The following is a 23018-nucleotide window of genomic DNA, read 5'->3' as shown; positions in this document are numbered from 1 at the left end:
CACTGGTTTCGCACTGATCAGTGCGCAGTGATTTCAGTCCGAAGAAGCCGTTTCCATGATTCGGAGATAGCGCAACTCCGAAGCACTGCGTATCATGGAAACATAGTGATTGTGGCTGACTTGAGACAGAAAGCTCTTAGGCTGGATTACTTCGGCTGCCTCTCCTTCAAAGCTTCAAATGTGGAAAGCGTCACTTTGGTTGCTGTGTGGCCACTCCTTATAATTATATCATCTTTCAGTCAGGCCTTCCATAGAACTATATTTAAAATAAGCACCATCCTGTTACCAAGCATGCATTGTAGGCAGGGTTGGCATGACAAAATCAAACGATTAATATATAGACTAAAATTTATCTGGAAAGTCCAATTTAGTTCCTTACAAATCCGTTTTCATGTGTCACTCGTCAGTTGATTTTGTTTGAAATCAAATCTTTGTTTCAATTAAAATTACTCCATTTATTACTATTTGTGTAGTTTTTTGGTTCTTTGAATTTTACTTTGTTTTACATGTATGTTCAGTCGTGGAATTGTAGTGAGTGTTTACGGAGGACAATCAACTATTTGTACTTATGTATACATGTATATATATATATATATATATATATATATCTATTATGTAAGTACAAATAGTTGTATATATTATTATATTATATACATAGGATAATTAACTATTTGTACTTATATGTATATTATATTATTATAGTATATACATAGGATAATCAACTATTTGTACTTATATATATATATATATATATATATATATATCATGTTATTTACAGCATAAAACTACTTTGCAATAGGTAAGCCCTTCAAAGTTAAGGAACTACCAGATCTACTGGTAGTGGCTTTACATTAGTGTTGGGCCGGTATATAATTTAGTGCCGGATAGGATATCCTTGCACTTTTTTATCGGTTTTCCCGGTGTCGGTATCCTCGGTATTTACTATCTTTGGTATCCTTTGCCAACTAAGAAAGTTCAGTATTGTCAGTACTGTAGTTCGGTATATGGTTTTCAGTGTGTGTTTAACTTCAGCTTACCTACTGCCCATTTTTATATAATGCAGGTGGGGGGATAAATCAAATATAAAATGTATAAATATATCAAACGTATCAAATATCAAACGGGGGTTTTATCAAATATAAAACGTAATATACTTTTTATATTTGATAAAATATAAAACGTTGAAGAAAGAGTTATAATATAATTCGCATGTGTTGTGTTTTCAGAATGTCTGAGAAAAGAAGTTGTGATTGCCAATGTGCGCTGGGCGACTCTTTTTAATTAGCGTGTTCCTCAAAGATGCGTTTTTGCTATTAACCATAACATCAATATACGCGCGATTTTTCTTTTTCATTTTTCTCATTCCGTTACATAGCGATTGTGGGCGAGACGTAAAATGAGCTCTTTCATAAGCAGCTCATTTTGCAGGAGATTGCTGTTGCTGCAGGAGATTAATGCTGTAGCCTGTCAAATACAAAAATCTTTCCGGATAACCAATTACCGATAGGCTTTCGCGGATAAATACCGGTCATATCAAACCGGCCGCTGATAACTAGCTGTCACCGAAAATGATTGGTTTTCCGGATACTGATAATCACTCGGTGTCGGTAAAAGCGGATAACTCCTTACCGGCCCAACACTACTTCACATGTACTTAAATGCAATGATTAATCATTGCTTTGCTTATGCTTAGATCATGTCAATTACCTCTCTTACGTGGAACAGACTGTTTACTTGCAAACCAGGTTGGCACGAGCCACTGAGTATATCTGAAGGCCATACCTCTAGCAAGCAGCTTTATATGAGACATGAGGGGGTATGCAATTTTGTTCTTTAATTTATAAGGCAGTCGTGTCGAAGGCATTAACCAGTTTTCATAGCAATTACAGTGATCCCTCGCTATATCGCGCTTCATCTTTTGCTATATCGCGAATTATTTTACACTGCATTGTTCACTAAGTTCTGATTGGCTCAGGGGCTTTACTATTGTCTAGAAGTAAAATATCAATGCTGTACTATGTTGTTTTTCACTTGTCAACAGTTTTCATTTTTGGATATTTGTCCAAATTTACGTTTGAAAATTATCTTTGTGATGCAACCCACAATGTCGAAAATACATTCTGCACTGACAAAGGGGCCTCCGGACGCTCCAAAGAGGCTGAGGAAGATGCTAACTATTGCAGAAAAAGTTACACTTCTGGACATGCTAGAGGAAGGTAAAAGCTATACGGCTGTAGGGCACCATTACGGAATAAATGAATCTTCAGTTCGTTCTATATAGAAGGAGAAAAATATAAGGACGACAGCAGCAATATTAATTACCAATATGAGAATTATTGTTTTTTGATTTTTGGCCTTAAAACAGGTTTTGCTTTTTGGTTTCCTTCTATAGTACAGTATTGCATTGTAAAATAATAAATAAAACTGACTACTTCACGGATTTCACTTCACGTGTTATTTTTGGGACGGATCACTGTATATGCAGTTCTGCCATTTACATGGCTCGACTTGGTTAAATTATCAAGTACAGCCATACAGCAGGTTGCTCAAGGAATCCAAGAGATTAGTATAATCTTGCAATGACTTACACGAGGTCCCGTGAAAATGACGAGTTGTATGCACAATCATTGATATAACTATTAATATCATGAACACCATGCGTTGCAGGCTGGTACGCTTTAGACTGATTTCTACATGCAAATAAAAAGCTGTGTGGCTATTGCTACCATTGTAACACACTGCATGACCAAGTTTATTTAAACCGGTCATACTTCTTTGTAGAAATTTTTGTTCTTGCGTTTATGACACCACATGATAATTTCTTTCTTTTTATAACTTTTTTTTCTGGCACCATATGTAAAGTATTTCTCTATAAAATGATTTTGGAATTTGGACTGCCCAATAAAGGGATATGATTTATCTACAAATAAAAATGTTGCAAGTACAAAATATGTTCACTATGAACTTTCACCTAAGTTAGGTATAGGGTATTTTTAGCTGATTAAAATAGTTTACTGGGAGGAGCATGTTAATCACAAAAAACTGCTTTATAAACCTAAAGGCAGCCATGCACACTACTCTTCTTTTGCCACGTGAAGCAACACTATTCTTCTTTTCCCACGTGAAGTGACACTACTCTTCTTTTCCCACATAAAGCGATACTAATCATCTTTTGCCACATAAAGCAACACTACTTTTCTTTTCCCACATAAAGCAACACTACTCTTCTTTTCCCACGTAAAGCAACACTACTCTTCTTTTCCCACGTAAAGCAACACCACTCTTCTTTTCCCACGTAAAGCAACACTACTCTTCTTTTGCCACGTGAAGCAACACTACTCTTCTTTTCCCACATAAAGCAACACTATTCTTCTTTTCCCACGTAAAGCAACACTACTCTTCTTTTCCCACATAAAGCAACACTACTCTTCTTTTCCCACGTAAAGCAACACTATTCTTCTTTTCCCACGTGAAGCAACACTACTCTTCTTTTCCCACGTAAAGCAACACTACTCTTCTTTTCCCACGTAAAGCAACACTACTCTTCTTTTGCCACATGAAGCAACACCACTCTTCTTTTCCCACGTAAAGCAACACTACTTTTCTTTTCCCACGTGAAGCAACACTACTCTTCTTTTGCCACATGAAGCAACACTACTCTTCTTTTGCCACATGAAGCAACACTACTCTTCTTTTCCCACGTGAAGCAACACTACTCTTCTTTTCCCACATAAAGCAACACTACTTTTCTTTTCCCACGTGAAGCAACACTACTCTTCTTTTGCCACATGAAGCAACACTACTCTTCTTTTCCCACGTGAAGCAACACTACTCTTCTTTTCCCACATAAAGCAACACTACTTTTCTTTTCCCACGTGAAGCAACACTACTCTTCTTTTGCCACATGAAGCAACACTACTCTTCTTTTGCCACATGAAGCAACACTACTCTTCTTTTCCCACGTAAAGCAACACTACTCTTCTTTTCCCACGTGAAGCAACACTATTCTTCTTTTCCCACGTGAAGCAACACTATTCTTCTTTTCCCACGTGAAGCAACACTATTCTTCTTTTCCCACATGAAGCAACACTATTCTTCTTTTCCCACGTAAAGCAACACTACTCTTCTTTTCCCACGTAAAGCAACACTACTCTTCTTTTCCCACGTAAAGCAACACTACTCTTCTTTTGCCACGTGAAGCAACACTATTCTTCTTTTACCACGTGAAGCAACACTATTCTTCTTTTCCCACGTGAAGCAACACTACTCTTCTTTTCCCACATGAAGCAACACTACTCTTCTTTTCCCACGTAAAGCAACACTACTCTTCTTTTCCCACATAAAGCAACACCACTCTTCTTTTCCCACGTAAAGCAACACTACTCTTCTTTTGCCACATGAAGCAACACCACTCTTCTTTTGCCACATAAAGCAACACTACTCTTCTTTTCCCACGTAAAGCGACACTACTCTTCTTTTCCCACGTGAAGCAACACTACTCTTCTTTTCCCACGTAAAGCAACACCACTCTTCTTTGGCCACATGAAGCAATACCACTCTTCTTTTGCCACATAAAGCAACACTACTCTTCTTTTCCCACGTAAAGCGACACTACTCTTCTTTTCCCACATAAAGCAACACTACTTTTCTTTTCTCGCATATGTAACATCAGCAGTCTATATTTGTTAGCTCTGTATTTGTTAACTCTGTTTATAAAATCTTAGTTTAAATTCAAATTCTCGAGTGGTGCGAGAGCACAGAAGCAGCAAGACTACATTGGTAAGTGGTTATGTAAAACAATGAAACAGTTTATCCGTACATAGATAGATAGATTGATAGATAGATTGATAGATAGATAGATAGATACATACAGTAGATATATATATATATATCTATCTATATATATATATCTATATATAGATAGATTGATAGATAGATAGATACAGTAGATATATATATATATAGATAGCTAGATAGATAGATAGATAGATAGATAGATAGATAGAGAGATAGATAGATATATATATATATATATTTTTGGCCTTTTATTTTGGCCGTTTATTGGCCTTTCAATTCACGTGAGAACATCACGTGACAAGACGATAACCAAACTGTAATGACTACGTCATCGAAATAGATTCCAATCTACGGCGGCTTTTCGTTTTTTAGCTTTTAAGGGCTTGTAATCACATTTCCACATATTTTGCACCTACAACACAACGGAGTAAGACATGGCAAATCTTTTGATACCAAATAACTGTAATGTGAATTTTGTTGCAAGTCAACATTAAACCTTTTTGACTGATAGACACCACTTTTACTATAGTAAAGCTTTTTTTTACTTTGTTTTAAAGATGTAAAACATTCTTATGGTTTCCGTTTGCAAAATAAACCTTGCTACTTAGATTAAAAAATTGCTCAAGGGAGGGCAAATTGACATTGAAGGTGTGCATTTTCTTTAACTTATTGTAAAATTGCTGAAACCATTGACCATAAATCGAGTAAAAGTGATAAGAGAAAGGGGAAAAGTTTTCGATGCAAACCAATAATACTACAGTTACGGTACAGTCATTAAATTAAATTGTTGAGCTTATTCTTTTTCCTTTTTGACGGATTAAGGAGTGAGTTTGAGAACATCTTGGAGCCGATTAGGCAATTTACATGTGTTTTATTGTTCGGATAACATAAAATTCCTATTATGTAAACGTTCCTGGAATGGAATGTTTACCATTGTAGGAGTGGCTACTGTACATGTGAATCCAAGTCATTATTAAACCACTAACATAACTGAAAATTGACACAAAGATAGTATGGATGTGTTGAAGCAACAGAACTGTATTCGACAGTCAATCATAGTCCAAATGTATTCGCTTTCGCTTATTTCGCCGTGTAAATAAAATTTTTATTCACCAACTTGCGTTGGTTGGTCAGTAAAGGATAGAGGAAATAAATTACAGTGCAACCTCGGTTCTCGACCATAATCCGTTCCTGTAGGTTGTTCAAACACCGAGTTGTTCGAACACCGAGTTGTTCGAACACCGAAATCATTTTTCCCATTACAAATAGTGTAAATCGTTTTAATCCATTCCAACACCCTGAATGTTTACCTTGTTAGTACACATACATTTATTTGTACAGCAAAATGGCAAAGACACAAATAACATAAATGTAACCCGTAAAACGTAATGTAATTACTATCATAATCTTCCATACGAAAGATTACGCTAACATTAACGTGTAAAAATAAAAAAAGGATAAAGAAAAGAATTATGAATAGGATTTTTTAGGATACAGGATGTTCTTTTCTCTTAAAATATCTATCCAATGACACTTGCTTCTGCCTTCTTTTTAGCACTTTTCGGAAGTGGTTCATGATAGTGCCGTTAAAGTCATTGATGACTCTTGTGGCTGCAGCTTTATCGGGGTGGTGGAGTTCGCCGAAATTCTATAACTCGGCCCATTTGCTACACATTTGTTTAATCTCAGACGTCGGGGCATCCTTTTTTGGCGACAACAGTTGGTCACGGTCAGCGCCGCTCAGCATCCGGCGTTCGAACTCCGATTTTTGTTCGAACTACGAAGCAAGAGTTGCTTGAATTTTTTGTTCGGACTCCGATTTGTTCGAACTGCGAGTCGTTCGAAAACGGAGGTTACACTGTATCAGATAGTCGAAAAGCCAAGCTAGTCGGTTTAGTGTAAGAGTTGTCAGCCATTTGTCTCTCTTTTCTCTCCTAATCTGTATTTATGATAGTCCTATAATTCTACTTGGTGCTTGCACTCTAGGGAAAAGATAAAGAAATAAACTCAGAGCTCTAAGGTTGTTAGTACTTTTATTTTTACTAGTACGCTTGGCAGTCCTGTGCATTGTGAGAGATCGTAATGAGTAAGCAGTATATCCATAATTACTTCGTGAAGCGGGAAGTCAGCAGAGTGGTGTAGTGGTCTGTATGTCGGAGTATCCAAGTTCAATTCCCATTTGAGGCAGTTTTTTTTTCTAACACTCTTAGCGTAGCTTCGTACGGACGGACTGACCTAGATTTTGGTATAGTAAAGATATTGTCATGTGTACCCCTCTATAGTAGAGGTAGTAAGTCCTGTGTATCCTAACAAAGTTCACTCATAAAACCTTAGCGACTGTTCAATTAATCAACATGAAAAACCCTGCTACTGGTTTTTACTTCTTTAATCATCATTTTTATTAATCATAGGTACCGCAATAAAAATAAATAAAATGAAACTAGTCAAATATCATTAAAATATTAGAAAATGTTATTGTTCCTTTTTCAGATCTTAGCAGCTACCTAGACTGACACCACAGCCCTATAAGGGTTTGAGGGATCATTCTGTTCTAATATGCCTATGGTAGGGCTTTTCATTATAGCCATGTGTCTGGCATTCAAAGCCTCACTATGTATAGGGAAACATGATTTTTTGTTATGGAACATATTTAGCTTGTGAAGTAAACGATAACAGCATGATTTTTGCACAGATAAGTTTATTCCTTGAGGTAATTCACCAGAGACTGGTCCACCCCTAGCGTTGAATAAAATCATATCGCTAATGACTAACCAGCCAACCCTTTTAGTTGTGATAACCACTGAGCCATGCAAATAAAACATTTATTGTTGGTAGCATGGCATTTTTCCTTTGATATTAGAGGGACCTTTTGTTGACTTTCTGATAACTCGACACACATATCAGTCCTTCACTCACTCAACCCAGAGCAAGCGCAGCAGGCTCGCGTCTGTGACTTCACTAGATATCGACTACATCATATCGGTTGCTCATTGCAGCAAAACATCATTAAGGTAATTGCGCTACCATAGCTGTAGTGATACACATGCAAGGAGAGCTATAGTAATGCACATTGCAAAGAGAGCTGTACTATTGAGTGTTTATATCTATAGTTTAGTAAACTTCACAGTTTGTGGTTATATTTGCTCTTGTTGTTGATGAGTTTACAGCCTACCATCTGCTAGCTATCTGCTGGCTATCTGCTAGCTATCTGCTTGATCTCTAGCAGTAGGCTACTTGATACTAAAACGCTGAACCTTACAAATGATTGTCTGGTCTCTATATTTCTGACATTCTGGCAGTTTCTGTATCTGTAATCCTTCCATTTGTAGCTGCGCTAAAGATTTAAAAAACACAAAGTTTTACAATATACATGTATGGTGTATGTTCTATAGTATACGCAATTCACATGGATACAGTGTGAAGCATATGAACATGCTGCTGTGCAATATGCAGATCTAAGTAACAAATCCAAGTAAGAAGCTTCTCAGTAAACTTCCTGTTTTCTGTCATCTGTAATGCAGCTTCAGACTGCCTCATTTGTTTTCAGTCAAACTTTTTATGTCGCCTTTGCTCAAGATAGTTTTACTGTAAAATTTCACTTACAAAGCTGGCTAACTTTAGTGAATTGATCCTCAAAGTAACAGCTACTACCAGCCATAACAGCCAATACAATTCATTAGGTTTCTTGTAGGCGAGTAACCATATAAGAAGCCTGTGGTTTACAAGGCCAGACTTCGTTGTTTTTCTTTTATATCTATCATATTTTTAATTTTTGCAGAACTTTTAACTGAACTTCTTTTGTCTGAAAATGTAGAGAATTGATAAACTGCTAAATAATCCTCATAATGATGGAATAATCAATAATGTTATTGATCTGAAAGTAGATAACACATACAAGCTTAAGTGTCTAACTTGGTTGCTATTAGTTGATCTTTTGTTGTACTACATGATTGTAGCTGAACAAGATGGCTTCTGTTTACACTTTCATGAAACCTCATTCGTCGAAATATTTTCACAAATAAAATTCACGCATTCAATAAAACCATGTCTATTGTCCTTACGCGTCTGTTTTATCATCATTGTAATTACGGCATTTCGACCGCTGATATTTCAAAACCCACGGTAAAAATTTGTTTAATTTATTAACCTCACACTAGCTCGAAAAAGTATATCATCCTCTGACAAACATGACGGAGCCTGTTGGTCACCTATGATAGTCGAAAAATGCTGCAGAAGTTGTTTGCGCTATTTGCCGGGAAGTATGAGTCACATGATCAGATTACGACTAGATGATTAGACCATAGAGTTATCTCCCCCTAGAGTGATTACTGTGCCTTCCACAACACGAGCGTTTCCGGTGCCAACAAGGAGCGTTTAGGCCACGCCTCTTTTTTGTGCTAGTCAGTCGTAGTGATTGACAGAACAATAACATCAGCCATGAGAATGATCATGAATTTCCACAGTTAAGATAGTAATTATTGCTCATATTAAAGAAATGATGATTATAGTTTATTACTCTAATATATTATATATTAGAGTAATTATTTTAAGCAATTATTTATTATTTAAAGCAATTCAATACCTACATGCCTTGCAAAGACACTGAATAGATAGTGTTAAGTAAGTGAGTTAATGCAATCAGTTACTCCAATGATATACAGCCCACCACACATGGGGGCTGTATATCATTGGTTACTCATAGATAAGATAGATAGTCATACTGGGGTTGTAATACATTGGTGTGATGGGAAGCTAATCGACTGCCATCAACTGAAAGTATTGACATTGTATGGTGATAGAGTGATTCATTGACACCACAGTTCACAAACAGCCCTTGCATGTAATATTAGATTTCAATACATATCAATCAAATACATAGACTAGCTTGAAACAAAGATGTCCACTAGTTAGTGGACATCTTTGCTTGATGTAAACAAGCAAAAAGTTTGAAAGTTAGAGTGGCAAATGTTGCTATATGTTAGATAAAAATAAATTATACTTAATTGTACTAAATTATAATTATTTAGAAATAACATAGAATTTCTTATTACCTTATTTATTAAATAATTTTTTATTGTAATCATAGCTAAACAGATTATATTTAGTCATTACTTGCTAATTATTTTACATTTAAACACATTTATAACTTTATTTTTTTTCGTAATTTATTTCAACAAAACACTTCTTTCATGATATGAAATTTAAAAGTTGTAGTTGTTTGAAAAAGCTTGAAAACATTTAGTTGTTTTTATTTTCTCCTCTTTATTTATTTCAATTACACAAAACACTTCTCATAATATTTAGTTTGAAAGTTAAAGTGGCAAATGTTGTTATATGTTAAATAAAAATAAATTATACTTAATTATACTAAATTATAATTATTTAAAAATAACATAGACTTTTTTATTACCGTATTTATTAAATAATTTTTCATTGTAATCATAGCTAAACAGATTATATTTAGCCATTGCTTGCTAATGATTTTACATTTAAACACATTTATAACTTAATTTTTTTTCTCAATTTATTTCAACAAAACACTTCTTTCATGATATGAAATTTAAAAGTTGTAGTTGTTTGAAAAAGCTTGAAAACCTTTACAGTTGTTTATTTTTTCTTCTTAATTCCTCTTAATTTCCATTTCCATATTAATTCCATTTACATAATTCATTTCCATAATTCATTTCTATATTAATTCCATTTCCATATTAATTACATTTCCATATTAATTCCATTTACATAATTCATTTCCATAATTCATTTCCATATTAATTCCATTTCCATATTAATTCCATTTACATAATTCATTTCCATAATTCATTTCCATATTAATTCCATTTCTATATTAATTACGTTTCCATATTAATTCCATTTACATAATTCATTTCCATATTAATTCCATTTCCATATTAATTCCATTTACATAATTCATTTCTATAATTCATTTCCATATTAATTCCATTTCCATATTAATTACATTTCCATATTAATTCCATTTACATAATTCATTTCCATATTAATTCCATTTCCATATTAATTCCATTTACATAATTCATTTCCATAATTCATTTCCATATTAATTCCATTTCCATATTAATTACATTTACATAATTCATTTCCATATTATTTCCGTTTTCATAGCATTTCCCTACTTCATTTCCATATTATTTCCATTTATTTCCATTTCCAAATGTGTTTAAATGTAAATGTGAAATAATTAGCAAATAATGACTAAATATAATCTTTTTAGCTATGATTACAATAAAAAATTATTTAATAAATAAGGTAATAAGAAATTCTATGTTATTTCTAAATAATTATAATTTAGTACAATTAAGTATAATTTATTTTTATCTAACATATAACAACATTTGCCACTCTAACTTTCAAACTTTTTGCTTGCTTACATCAAGCAAAGATGTCCACTAACTAGTGGACATCTTTGCTTTAAGCTAGTCTATGTATTTGATTGATATGTATTGAAATCTAATATTACATGCAAGGGCTGTTTGTGAAAGCGGTGGTGTCAATGAATCACTCTATCACCATACAATGTCAATACTTTCAGTTGATGGCAGTCGATTAGCTTCCCATCACACCAATGTAATACAACCCCAGTATGACTATGTATCTTATCTATGAGTAACCAATGATATACAGCCCCCATGTGTGGTGGGCTGTATATCATTGGAGTAACTGATTGCATTAACTCACTTACTTAACACTATCTATTCAGTGCCTTTGCAAGGCATGTAGGTATTGAATTGCTTTAAATAATAAGCGTATATTAGAGTAATAAACTATAATCATCATTTCTTTAATATGAGCAATAATTACTATCTTAACTGTGGAAATTCATGATCATTCTCATGGCTGATGTTATTGTTCTGTCAATCACTACGACTGACTAGCACAAAAAAGAGGCGTGGCCTAAACGCTCCTTGTTGGCACCGGAAACGCTCGTGTTGTTGAAGGCACAGTAATCACTCTAGGGGGAGATAACTCTATGGATTAGACCAAGCTGAACCGGAACTGTAAAATAGCGAGCATCTATACAGTGCACCCTCGAGATACGATGTTAATTCGTTCCAGGGTTGGCATCGTATGGTGAAAAATTAGTATATCGGGGCATAGAGACCATTGTAATTATACAATGCAAACACCCCCTGGTGAAAATCGTCAATTTTTTTTATAAAAATGTGTACATATTGACAATTAGCAACAAAATAGTATGTTAACTTTAGTAATTATAGTTACCTACAGTAACTGTATTGTATTTAGTGTATTTTAATGGTTATGATCTGCAATAAAACGCAAAATTATGTGTGTACCAAATGTAGTACGTACGGTAAGGAGTTCTTGCCTTTAAAAGGTACGCATAACATAATCTTTGAATTCAATTCAAGTTTAGCTTGCTATGCCTACACTTAAAACTAAGTTTTAGTATGTATTTTGAACTATTTTACTGAATTTCGACTTTTTATCACGAAATTTTATCCTTCAGCAGTTCCTATCTTCACTTTCACTATAAACTTTAGCCTATCTGGTTGAAACCTTTTTCAACCTAATTCAATAAGGCCGAGCGATGCAGTTATAGAAAGCGGCCTCTCGCACACTTGACCATTTAATGGCTACCGAAAAGAAAAATAAAATGTTTTCTATACTGGACGTACATACCTTTGGAGTAACGTGGCTTTAGCTGGTACATGCAGAGAGGAGGCAAAAATGTATCAATGCTAATTATGGTGCTGTACACTTTAAAATAAATTTAAAACGTAATGAATTGGAATTTTTTAGCAGGCTAAAAGAAATTGTCCATTCCTGTCCAATTTTTCTACGAAAAATTGATGGTGCAATTCAGAAAATTGCTAGCTAGCGCTGGTAAAAGGATCCAGAGAATGTGGTACAGTAGTTTGTCTTGTATGAAATGTGCACAAGAATCAATGTAACCATACATACAAAGTTTGTACGTATTTATACCCTATGGGGGACACAGGGCTTTAGCAAGTTTCAGAAAGTAATGTGGATGCGTCAACTAACTTGAGTAGCTAGTTACATGAGTTACATACATACATACGATGAATAATATTCACGTAGAAGATAACAAGCCCACATGCAAAGACATGGTTAAACAAGAAAATATAACATAAATTCAAAAGGAAACAAAATGAATAAAATATGAAAAACATGCCACACAAGAGATAAATAATATATATTATACATGCATTGTTTTAATGTGCCAGTCCATATCAGTAAATTAAACACTTGAAATATTTCTGCGAATGTGGGATTTTCTGTATCTTCCACATCCTCGCCTTTACTAAATGGTTGCTCCTTTTGAATGCTGATCGCGTGCATGACCTAGCTCATTCAAATCTTCAGTCGGAAGCTCTTTCTTGTGCTTGCTTAATGGAGTTCTTGTTTTAATAATAATTGCCAATGCTGATTGGTTGCGATCATATTCCTTGACAATGTTAATAATACGGGTCCCTTCTTCTTATTTACGACATCCAACTTTGTTGACATAGAAGTCATTTTTCCTTCGTTTTGTAACGTTTGTATCGGTCTCAGATTCCATAGATAACAAATTAAATGTAGATACGTAGTTGCAGTTATATACGTATGCTGACTTAAGTTTATAGTAAAAGCTATAATAACTCTACATATGAATATTTGCTCTCGCTTGTGTATTTTACACGAAATTTTCCATGCGGACATGAGAGAAGTCGATCACCGTGTCTCTTCTAAACGTTCTAAGAATGTTTTCGGCAAACTATATTTCGGTGTCTTTTTTATTTCGACGTGTGTTATGAGCACACCGACGGCCAAATTTTAACTCGGGCGAAACTTTTCTCAAATTCGTATGGTGAAATAAAATTCGTATAGCGAGGTGAAGATATCACAATGTTTGATTTCGTAAGGTGAAAAAATCGTATATTAGGGTAATCGTATCTCGAGGGTGCACTCTATTTGATACAGGCTCTTCGGTAAAACCCGAAGTGTTTGTCATAAACTAGCGCTACAATAAATTTTATATTGAGCCTTTTATTGATAACATAGCCTTCACGTGATAACATCACGTTTCAAACAATAACCAAATTTCTTGATTTTGTCAAAGAAATAAATTTATTCCAACCTACGGCGTTTTCGTGATGGCGGCGATCAACTGTTCATTTTTGAGCTTTTAAAAGCTTGTAATCACATTTCCACATATTTTGCTCCTACAACACAGCAGAGTAAGACATGGTGAATCTTTTGATACCAAATAACTGTAAAGTGAATTTTGTTGCAAGTAAACCTTTGAAAAAATGAGCAGATGATCTAGCCTAAAATGCTGATCTAACTAAAAGAAAAGGTCATTTGAAACTTTATGAAACTCACTTGTCTAGGTTGTTAGGTTACTAAGAAAAATGCTAAACTTTTAAATTTGAGCTGAAGTTTTATTTTATCGAATATTGTTAGAATATTGTTGTGATGGCTTATATCCGTTTGAAAATTAACTGGGTGCTTTTCAATATTCCTCGCAAGTTAGCAGTTAGTTTTAAAAGATTAGTCAGGCACACTATCACTATGTTTCCATGATGCGCAGTGCTTCGGAGTTGCGCTATCTCCGAATCATGGAAACGGCGTCTTCGCACTGAAATCACTGTGCACTGATCAGTGCGAAGCCAGTGCAAATTCGCAGCAAGGAAACAGCGACTGCGCAGTGGCTGCGCATAGCTCTCATGCCGTGGAGACGGATTCTTCGAGGGCCATAAACTAGTACAAAGGTTGTCCTGCTAATCTTGTTTTTTCTATTCTTCTGATCTTCGTTCACCTAAATTTAATTATGGTCTGCATTCACGAGGATGATGAGGTGATTACTTTCCTGAACTTTGTTATCGATGCCAACACTTTTCGAAAAATAGGTGGCAAGTCCTAAATTAACGTTTAAATAATATATTACTTAAAAATACTTATTAAAAATATATTACTTTGTAAAAAGTGTGTTAAGGTTTGTAAAACCTGGTGAATGTGTATTGTAAATAAAAGTATAATGACGACAGAATCATAAAAAGACCGTTTATGATGTTCGATATCCGTGATCGATTCTATTTCTCCATCAGGCGATTCGATTTATACAATTTCTCTTCTCTGGCTAATTTGCTGAAAACCACTGCGCAGCATGGAAACATACAATCCCCTCGACTTCGGAGGGGGCTGCTTCGCAGTACTGTGAACCATGGAAACATAGTGTATTACTACACCACCCATGCACCTTACAGCTTCATGGGATAGTTATCCATTTACTGATTACTCATTGCCATCTCTCGCAGTGCACCAGACTGGAAAGTCTACTAGTACCAATAACAAAAACTTCTTTGCAAATGCCGAAATGCGTGGTTTTTGAAAATATGTATTCCCTCATATGTTTTAAGTATTTGACAACTTATAATAAGTCTTGGTGTATAAAAACTATACTAGCTACTAAGGGTCAAGACTGTTAGAAGTATAGGAGGTCAATGGGTCGTACAAGGAATTATACTTGAGAGGCTGTAAAACTTAATTAAATTTGAACAAGGCTGCTGTTCATTAATTGAATACCATCATATGTATTGTAAGACATTTTCTTTCATCATTCATACTTGTTAAATTAATACGTGTTGAATGGCTGTAACTGATTGTAAATAGGGTTGTGTGTGTCAAAACTGTCATTCGCAAGACCAAATACTTTGTAAGAATAAATTATAATCCATTTAAGTTCACAGCTGAAAAACTCAATGATAAATTCTTTAGGTATATACATTCGTAAAACCTCTATTTGGGCATCACCTTTATATCAGCGCCTCTTCTAATAGAATGCCACTATAAGAGAAGAAAGAAAAAATACAGTACCACCCTTTAATTGAACGCCACCTCTATTAGACCGCCACTTGGACATTCTTTGATCTGTGCAAACTTATGTTAGAAAGTGATCGGTAGAAAAGTGTCCACAAAATAGTACTAATAATGTCTCAGTTACATCAATAATAATTAATTTTGTCATTGTTGCTGCAGACCTTAAACCATAACTGTCACGAACAACTTTTATCGTGTTTACTAAAATCAGACAAAATCGGAATCAGACACGCTGATTCCGATTTTGTACTCAAAATAAAGATTAGTCCACTAACCTTCAAAGTCATTTAGGCTTTTTTAAAGCGTTTCAATATCCATTTCGAAAACAACACAATCGGCATTACAAGCTCCGCCCATAAATATGACGAAACCTAGCTTTTTCAGAAACGGAAGTTAGGAATGTTTAGTCCGATTTAGAATAATAGAGATGGGTGTCTTAAAACCCATTATTATCTAAATCCTGCCTGTAAAATAATTTCAGTTTTTTATGAAAGGGGTATAAACTATTTAAAATTGCTCGCAGCTTGTTACATGACGTTTAAATGGGCTGGACGCCGAGAAAAATGAGCTCAAAAAGCGCGGTTTTATCACAAGCAAGCGTTGTTATCGCGCTTTTTAAATATGCAATGCTAAATATCTTATCTACCTTTCAGAAAAAGACTGATATTATTTTTAAGGCTGAATTTAGATATTAATGGATTTTAAAACACCCATCTCTGTTATTCTAAATCGGTCTAAACATCCCTACGTAACTTCTGTTCCTAAAAAGCTAGGTTACGTCACGTATTTATGGGCGGAGCTTGTTATGCCGATCGTGTTGTTTTCGAGACCGATATTAAAACGCAATAAAAAATCCTTCATTACTCTGAAAGTTAGTGGACTAATCTTTATTTTGATTACAAAATCGGAATCAGCGTGTCTGATTTACCTAGTAAATACGATAAAAGTTGTTCGTGGCAGTTATGGTTTAACCCTTTTGCTGCCATAAACGCATTTATGCGGTCTCTAGGGGCCACTGCCATAGACGCATTTTTGCGAATTTCTCAGCTATTGCGTGGTAATCTGATTTTATTATTCGTTGGCCACATGACCCATGGTCTTTAAGACTTTTATGACAACCCCCCCCCCCCCCGGGTCTTTAAGCCTTCTTTTTCATGAAATTGACAGTGTTGTCTGAAGATTTCTCTATAAAATTCGCCTAAAACAATGAAGCAATTTTAAACTTTTGTTTGAGAATTTCAAATCTAATAACGAACATTTTTTGTGTGAGTTCCTTAACTACCGCGCGTGAGTCAGAAAACAGGTAATTAGTTGTGTTGATGACATAACCAATTCAGATTTAGATTTCCATGATTATACAGATAATTAAAGTAGCAGCACTGTCTCTGGTAGTGGTGAAAGTAATAGTTTTGTAAGAGTAAGGAACAATGTGGAGGATCGTTTTAGCTTCGGATCGATCGTAGCTTCACATAGCTTTATCATCGCACAAAGTATAGATCCATTGAACTTTTACATAGCAATGTTGGTTAAATGTTGGTAAAATAAAATATGTAACAAAAATGTTCTAGATAGAGATTGAAAAAATACTGTATACATATCGTGAAGCAATATCGGTAATTTTCGGTAAAATGGCTGGCACTAGGCCGATAGCCGAATTTCTACATGGTTGGCAGTGAAAAAGTTAAATCTGATCTGAAGTCTTTAAAGAATTTTGATAAACGATGAGAATACTCTCTAGGAACAGCGTACAACGTAATAGCAGCTATTGTTAGGGCGCACTGAAGTCAGCTTTCCAATTCCGAACCTTTGCACGGCTTTTCTTTGAAAGCGACCTTATCAAAATAATTAATTACTGTATTTGTCTAATATTTCTTTACTCCAAGCATTTTATAATGGGACCAAATATGCATGTGTAGTAGTGTTGGGCCGGTATTGGGTTATCCGCTCTGACCGATACCGAGGGATTCTTGGTATCCGAGGAAACCAATCATTTTCGGTGTCAGCTAGGTATCCGCGGCCGGTTTGATATGATCGGTATTTATCCGTAAAAGCCTACCGGTATATGGTTATACGGATGTCCGGAGAGATTTTTAAAACGCTTCACAACGAACATGCCAATCTCAGCACGCATTGACGAACAAATTCAACGAAAATTTCCACGCTTACTGTATCTACTATTATATTACGTTACATTTATAATGTAAAATGCCACCAGCCTCGAAGGTTTGGGAGTTCTACACAGATGGGAGGACGTATAAAGACTCTAACGAGACTGGACTCTAATTGGACTGTGTATAATTATGTGATTACATTACCTGATTACAATATGTGATTGTAAGAGTTTTTTAAACTGTTTCAGTATATTTAACAAAGAGAGCCCATTGCCATTATCTATCTGTTCTTTATTATACATAACGTTTGTATCAATAACTATATTTTTAATAGAATAAACAATAAAAACATCTATCATAAAATTATATTTCTATCTTTCTTTTCTTTTTTGGCTTTCTAAAACAAGAAGTCTCTTTGCCGTAACGATATACTGCTGACTAAAGAATGTTTTTTGCACAGGCTACTCTTTGCACAACGATAAAAATTGTTCGAGACAGTTATGATTTAAAGTTTAAACCATTTAAAGACACACTGATGTCTGATAACCACATACCGAACAATTGTACCGACAATACCGAACTTTCTTAGTTGGCAAAGGATACCGAAGATGGTAAATACCGAGGATACCGATACCGGAAAAACCGATGAAAATGTGCAAGGATATCCGATCCGGCACTAAATTAGATACCGGCCCAACACTAATGTGTAGTTGGCATCAAATAACTCTAAATGTCCCATCATTATTTATGAACACGCCCATATATTTATGAAATAATTGTTCTAAAAGTTCCGCTCGGTATGCTACCGCCTAAAACATGGGGCTGGACACAAAGGAATGTCACCACATTGTGTACAACAATATTTGGTTTCAAACTCTCTTTCTGTCGGTTGCCTCCGACCGTTTCGTGTTGGCACTGTTGCACACTTGACACTATCTAAACTTTATCCTCCCAGTATGTTCAGAAGTTGGGTTCAAAGAAGGATAATGATTTGCAATGTTTAGCCTTGCTAAGTCCGAGCCAATTAAAGGTGGTCTTCCATCTGCACCACCTACAGTCATTATCTGGCCCTGCTTTAAGTAGTAGTTGATAGATCACATCTAGACAATACTTCAAGCTGGTGACTGCTTTCCCATTACACAATCACATATTGGGTATCAAAATGATGCCCAGGCTCTTAAATTCTGTTTGGTAAATTGATAAAACCGATGTAACTAAAAGGCTAAGCAATAGAGCGACTCAAAATTTATCCTGAAACATTGTGGATCAGGCCCAAGAGTACACAGCTCTTCCCAAAATATTCGAGGACATTCCTGAAAGGGTTAATGGATTATTTTATGGTTAGACGAGTGACTCGAGGTATAACATTGGTAGGACGAATAGTAGTTTTATTAACACAACTTAAATAATTCTTGGCCAGCTTCTCTTTCACTAGTTTCAGGCTTTCCTTTCTTTATATCACTTTCACTTCCTTCATTTCACTTTTACATTCTTCGTATCACTTGCACCTTCTTCTTCATGTCATCTTGGCGGGTTCAGAAATTTTTTATCGAGTTGATTTGAAGCTGTTTGTTTATGTTTTGCTAATATTTTTTTTATTTCTGTTCTAAGAAAAGCATGGCCTTTTTTCACTACGTTTGTTATTCGCGCTAGTGTTCTTGAGATTCGCGATTTAATGCTAAAAAAGGAATGAGGGACGTGCTGGTTAGTTTGATCTGAGTGAAGGTGAAGGTGAACTGATTTTCGATGGTTCGAGATATTTTAGATGTCACGCGTTGCAAATTATTTTATATGTAGAAATGAATAGCTGATCACGTTTTACATTCTATTTTAAAAATCTACATGTTGAGGTGTCACTCTATCCTTCGTATTTAATCTTGATTATAAAGATAACACTGCATTTATTGCAATGTAAAGGTTTATTAGTAAGGCCTGCTTTCCATATGATAGCACAATGATCGTACGCGGCCCAGTGATCATGCACAATGCATTTCTTAGGCTGCGATGCAGTGTTTCCATAGCGCGCGTAGGCGCCATGCTTGCATTGGACAGGGTGGGTAATCTCCTTACTTTTTCGTACGGGAGACCGATTTCTTCGGAAAACAGCTCTCCGTTTGAATTGTGAGATAGGTTGAAAAGATTTAGCGGTGTATTGTGGGATACATCATTGCGCACACCCTTCGCAAGGATCCATTCTGTTGGAACCTTGCGGTCAGCGTACGCACGTCGCGCGATCGTCGTGCATTGACGTTTCCACATCACCATCCGCCTTGCGCTGTCATATAACAAGCAAGATAGCTGAGATGCTGCATAGCCGCTGAAACTTGCTTTGTCAAGAACTTATGGCGGACGCGCTGTCTGATAGACTGTTTATTTCCTGTACAACTGTAACAACGAGTAAAATAATAAGCAATATTGTAGTGTGTTGTAATGAGTTGTAACACTCGACATCAAACAATGCGCAGCATATAGTCTTATATGCCCTTGGGCCATTATCACGTCATGTGGAATACTTTGTACGGCTGTCCAAGGTTCGGCTGATAACAATACTAGAATGCTAGTACATCAACAATCACTTGACTTATTTGAAAGTCTGTACTGTCTCAGCTTTCATTCCCTGATCAAACATGTTCACCTAATAAAGTAGTCATGTGTATGAATGACTATAGTGTCAGAGTGAGGTGGTATCTCTGGTATCACTTTGTTATTACCACTCTATGTACAGTACCTACTCTAGTAGTAATGTGTATGTCTATAATGTTAGAGTGAGGATGGCTTTCTGGTAACACTTCCTCTGTATCACTCTATATATCTACATGTAAGAGTCATTGTATATATTGTATATGGAACAGTAATACCTATCGGATGTCTATGTACCCAGTGCCCTATTTGTATGTAGATGTTAGCTAAATGTAAGAACTTTCAATTTTTTCATGTTTTATTCATTGTTTGTTTGGTTATTGCAATTAATTAAATTATTTTAGCAGTTTTTGATAACTATACAACTTTATACTTATCACGACTGTGTATATTTCCACAATAACAAGCTGATGGTCTACCAATTGCCTTTTTATGGCAGAACTGCTACCAGTCAAAATGAGTATACCCAGTATACAAGCTCTTTTTAGCGTTAAAATCACTAGCTATGAGAACATGAATCAAAAGTCTGAATACTCTTTTGTTCTCCGACTCGAAACATAATAACAACAGAATAATTTTTCATACATTTGGATTAGAAAACAACCTAGAAAAGTTGAAGTTAATTGTTTAATATTTAATTTTCTGCTGTTTTGCTTCAATATGCTGTTGTAATCAATATTCACCATTGGCCGGCGCACTACAAATATGTCAGATTTAAACGTATGTCTGAATTCAATTGAATTCGAGAGCTGTCAATTATTTCAGCTGATAAACTTCCAAGCTCCTTTCTCTCATCCAATTGCTCTTCTCGATTAGCCCTTAAAAATCATTGAAGATGAATGCCATTAGGGTTGTTTAGGCATGAGAAACACTAATTGATCGACTATACTGTCTGTCAATCTCCAGACGTGGCATTTATGTCTAGCTCTCTCTCTCTCTCTCATTACGCTCTCATCAGCCAAGTTTATGCCTAGCCCAGTTAAGTGATGTCGGTACTACTTATCACTGCTTATCACTGCTCCCTCTGTTTAGTTATGCACTTCCTTGCGGGGTCGCTGTTATCGGGTGGGATTGTCATCACATATACACATTGAAAGCTGTCATATTTTTGTTAAAAATTATCTGGGAATAACTACCAAGAGAATCAGCTGTGAATAGGGCAAGTGTTCTCAACCAATGTCGAGCAAGTAGGAATGTCCTTTGCTGCAAGAACAGTGATAAGGTCATAACATTTATGGCAGCAATTATAATTGATCTAATATGCTTCTGGTTTCTTTACTCCTGGGTACATGTATTGCAATCGCGTATCCCATTCATAATAGAAGACTTGTGGTAGTTTTACTATGATTGGTGTACACGTTCCCTGGAGTCTGTAGCCTTCAATGGCAGTAGGTAAGCAAACATCCACTCGATGCGTCACAAACAACTGTAGCCTAAAACCTTCAAATGCGTTTGATATATTTTACCTATAACAGAGCACTTACCTTTTAACAGACCTGTTCAGTGAATGTTAAAGTATTTTTGTTGAAGTCAGCTGCCAGTTCATCATCCAATTGATATGGTAATTATTGTGTCAGCTGCATAATATTGTGTAAATGGTCGCTCCATGCCTCTAGATATGTGAGCTTTTATTTATACCCTCAGGGGCCCATGTGAGTAATCCCAAAACTATCTTCGTTTGTCTATGCATGCTTGCTAATTAAATTAAGCACTACCTTATGTTCCGCATGCCAAGGCAATCATCCAAGTGTAAATGCAAAATCGTTAGCGGACTGCCAACATAATTGAAAAGGCACAAACGTAGCACATGACAGAACTGACCAAGACAGTCAATCATAACCCACTCTAGTCACAAACTCTACTCAATCAATTCGCTTTGGCTTAGTTTACTATGTAAATAAAATTTCATTTAATAACGTGCGTTAATTAGTCAGTAAATGGTAATTACACATTAAATTTAGACTTGGAAAAGTACATGTGGAGACAATTACAGATAACTTATGTTTGTCCGCACCAAAACAGACCGGGCCATGTTGGACATTGAAAGTTGAGGGCTGTACTGTGCATTAAGGAGTCTATATTATCTCGCGCACACACTCCTAGGCTGCTATACGCTAATCTATATATATACATGTATATATATAAATCTCAGTGTAATTTGGTCTGTGATTCTGTCTGTCTAGCCAATGGTATTAAAATCTTGGAATGAAGAATCCATATCGCAGAATATTTGATCTCAGAACCTCCCTTTCACCAGGCAATAAACTAACCCAGTGAGATGCAATTGCTTAATCGGACAATATGAGTGGTTATCTAGGTTAAAATACGCATAGCGACTCTACATTATGTTACGATGCTACGGCACTATAACTTGCTCTCACGGCTCTTATTAGTAAGTTTAGCAATAAGGATACTAGCTCACTCAAATTAGTCATTGGCAATGTGCCAGCTAATGAAGTGGCAGGCAACTACATTACCTGCCACTGTTTATAAGCTGTTTTTTATACCGGTGCAACACCGGGTATTCGGCTAGTACGTGTTAATGCATGAATACACAGCATACATTGCAAATTACAACATGCTTATACCTGC

At 35.6% G+C, this 23018-nt stretch overlaps 1 protein-coding gene across 3 annotated transcripts in view; it reads left to right on the top strand.

The window, feature by feature from the left end:
• The window catches only part of LOC137407721 (beta-1,4-galactosyltransferase 4-like), a 74649-nt gene that overhangs the window by 13282 nt on the left and 38349 nt on the right, over positions 1–23018 (top strand). Inside the window, exon 1 of one of the 3 annotated variants that reach the window (XM_068094094.1) lies at positions 7728–7808. The exons of the other annotated variants lie outside the window; for them this stretch is intronic. The gene's annotated coding sequence lies outside the window, so the exon portion shown is untranslated. Of the gene's footprint in view, positions 1–7727; positions 7809–23018 lie in introns of those variants that run through there. 3 annotated transcript variants of the gene reach the window in all.

The sequence above is a fragment of the Watersipora subatra genome, chromosome 11 (assembly GCF_963576615.1).
Source record: "Watersipora subatra chromosome 11, tzWatSuba1.1, whole genome shotgun sequence".
Lineage (NCBI taxonomy): Eukaryota > Metazoa > Bryozoa > Gymnolaemata > Cheilostomatida > Watersiporidae > Watersipora > Watersipora subatra.
The sequence above is the reverse complement of the archived record's forward strand: the minus strand, read 5'-3'. Positions and strand labels throughout refer to the sequence as shown.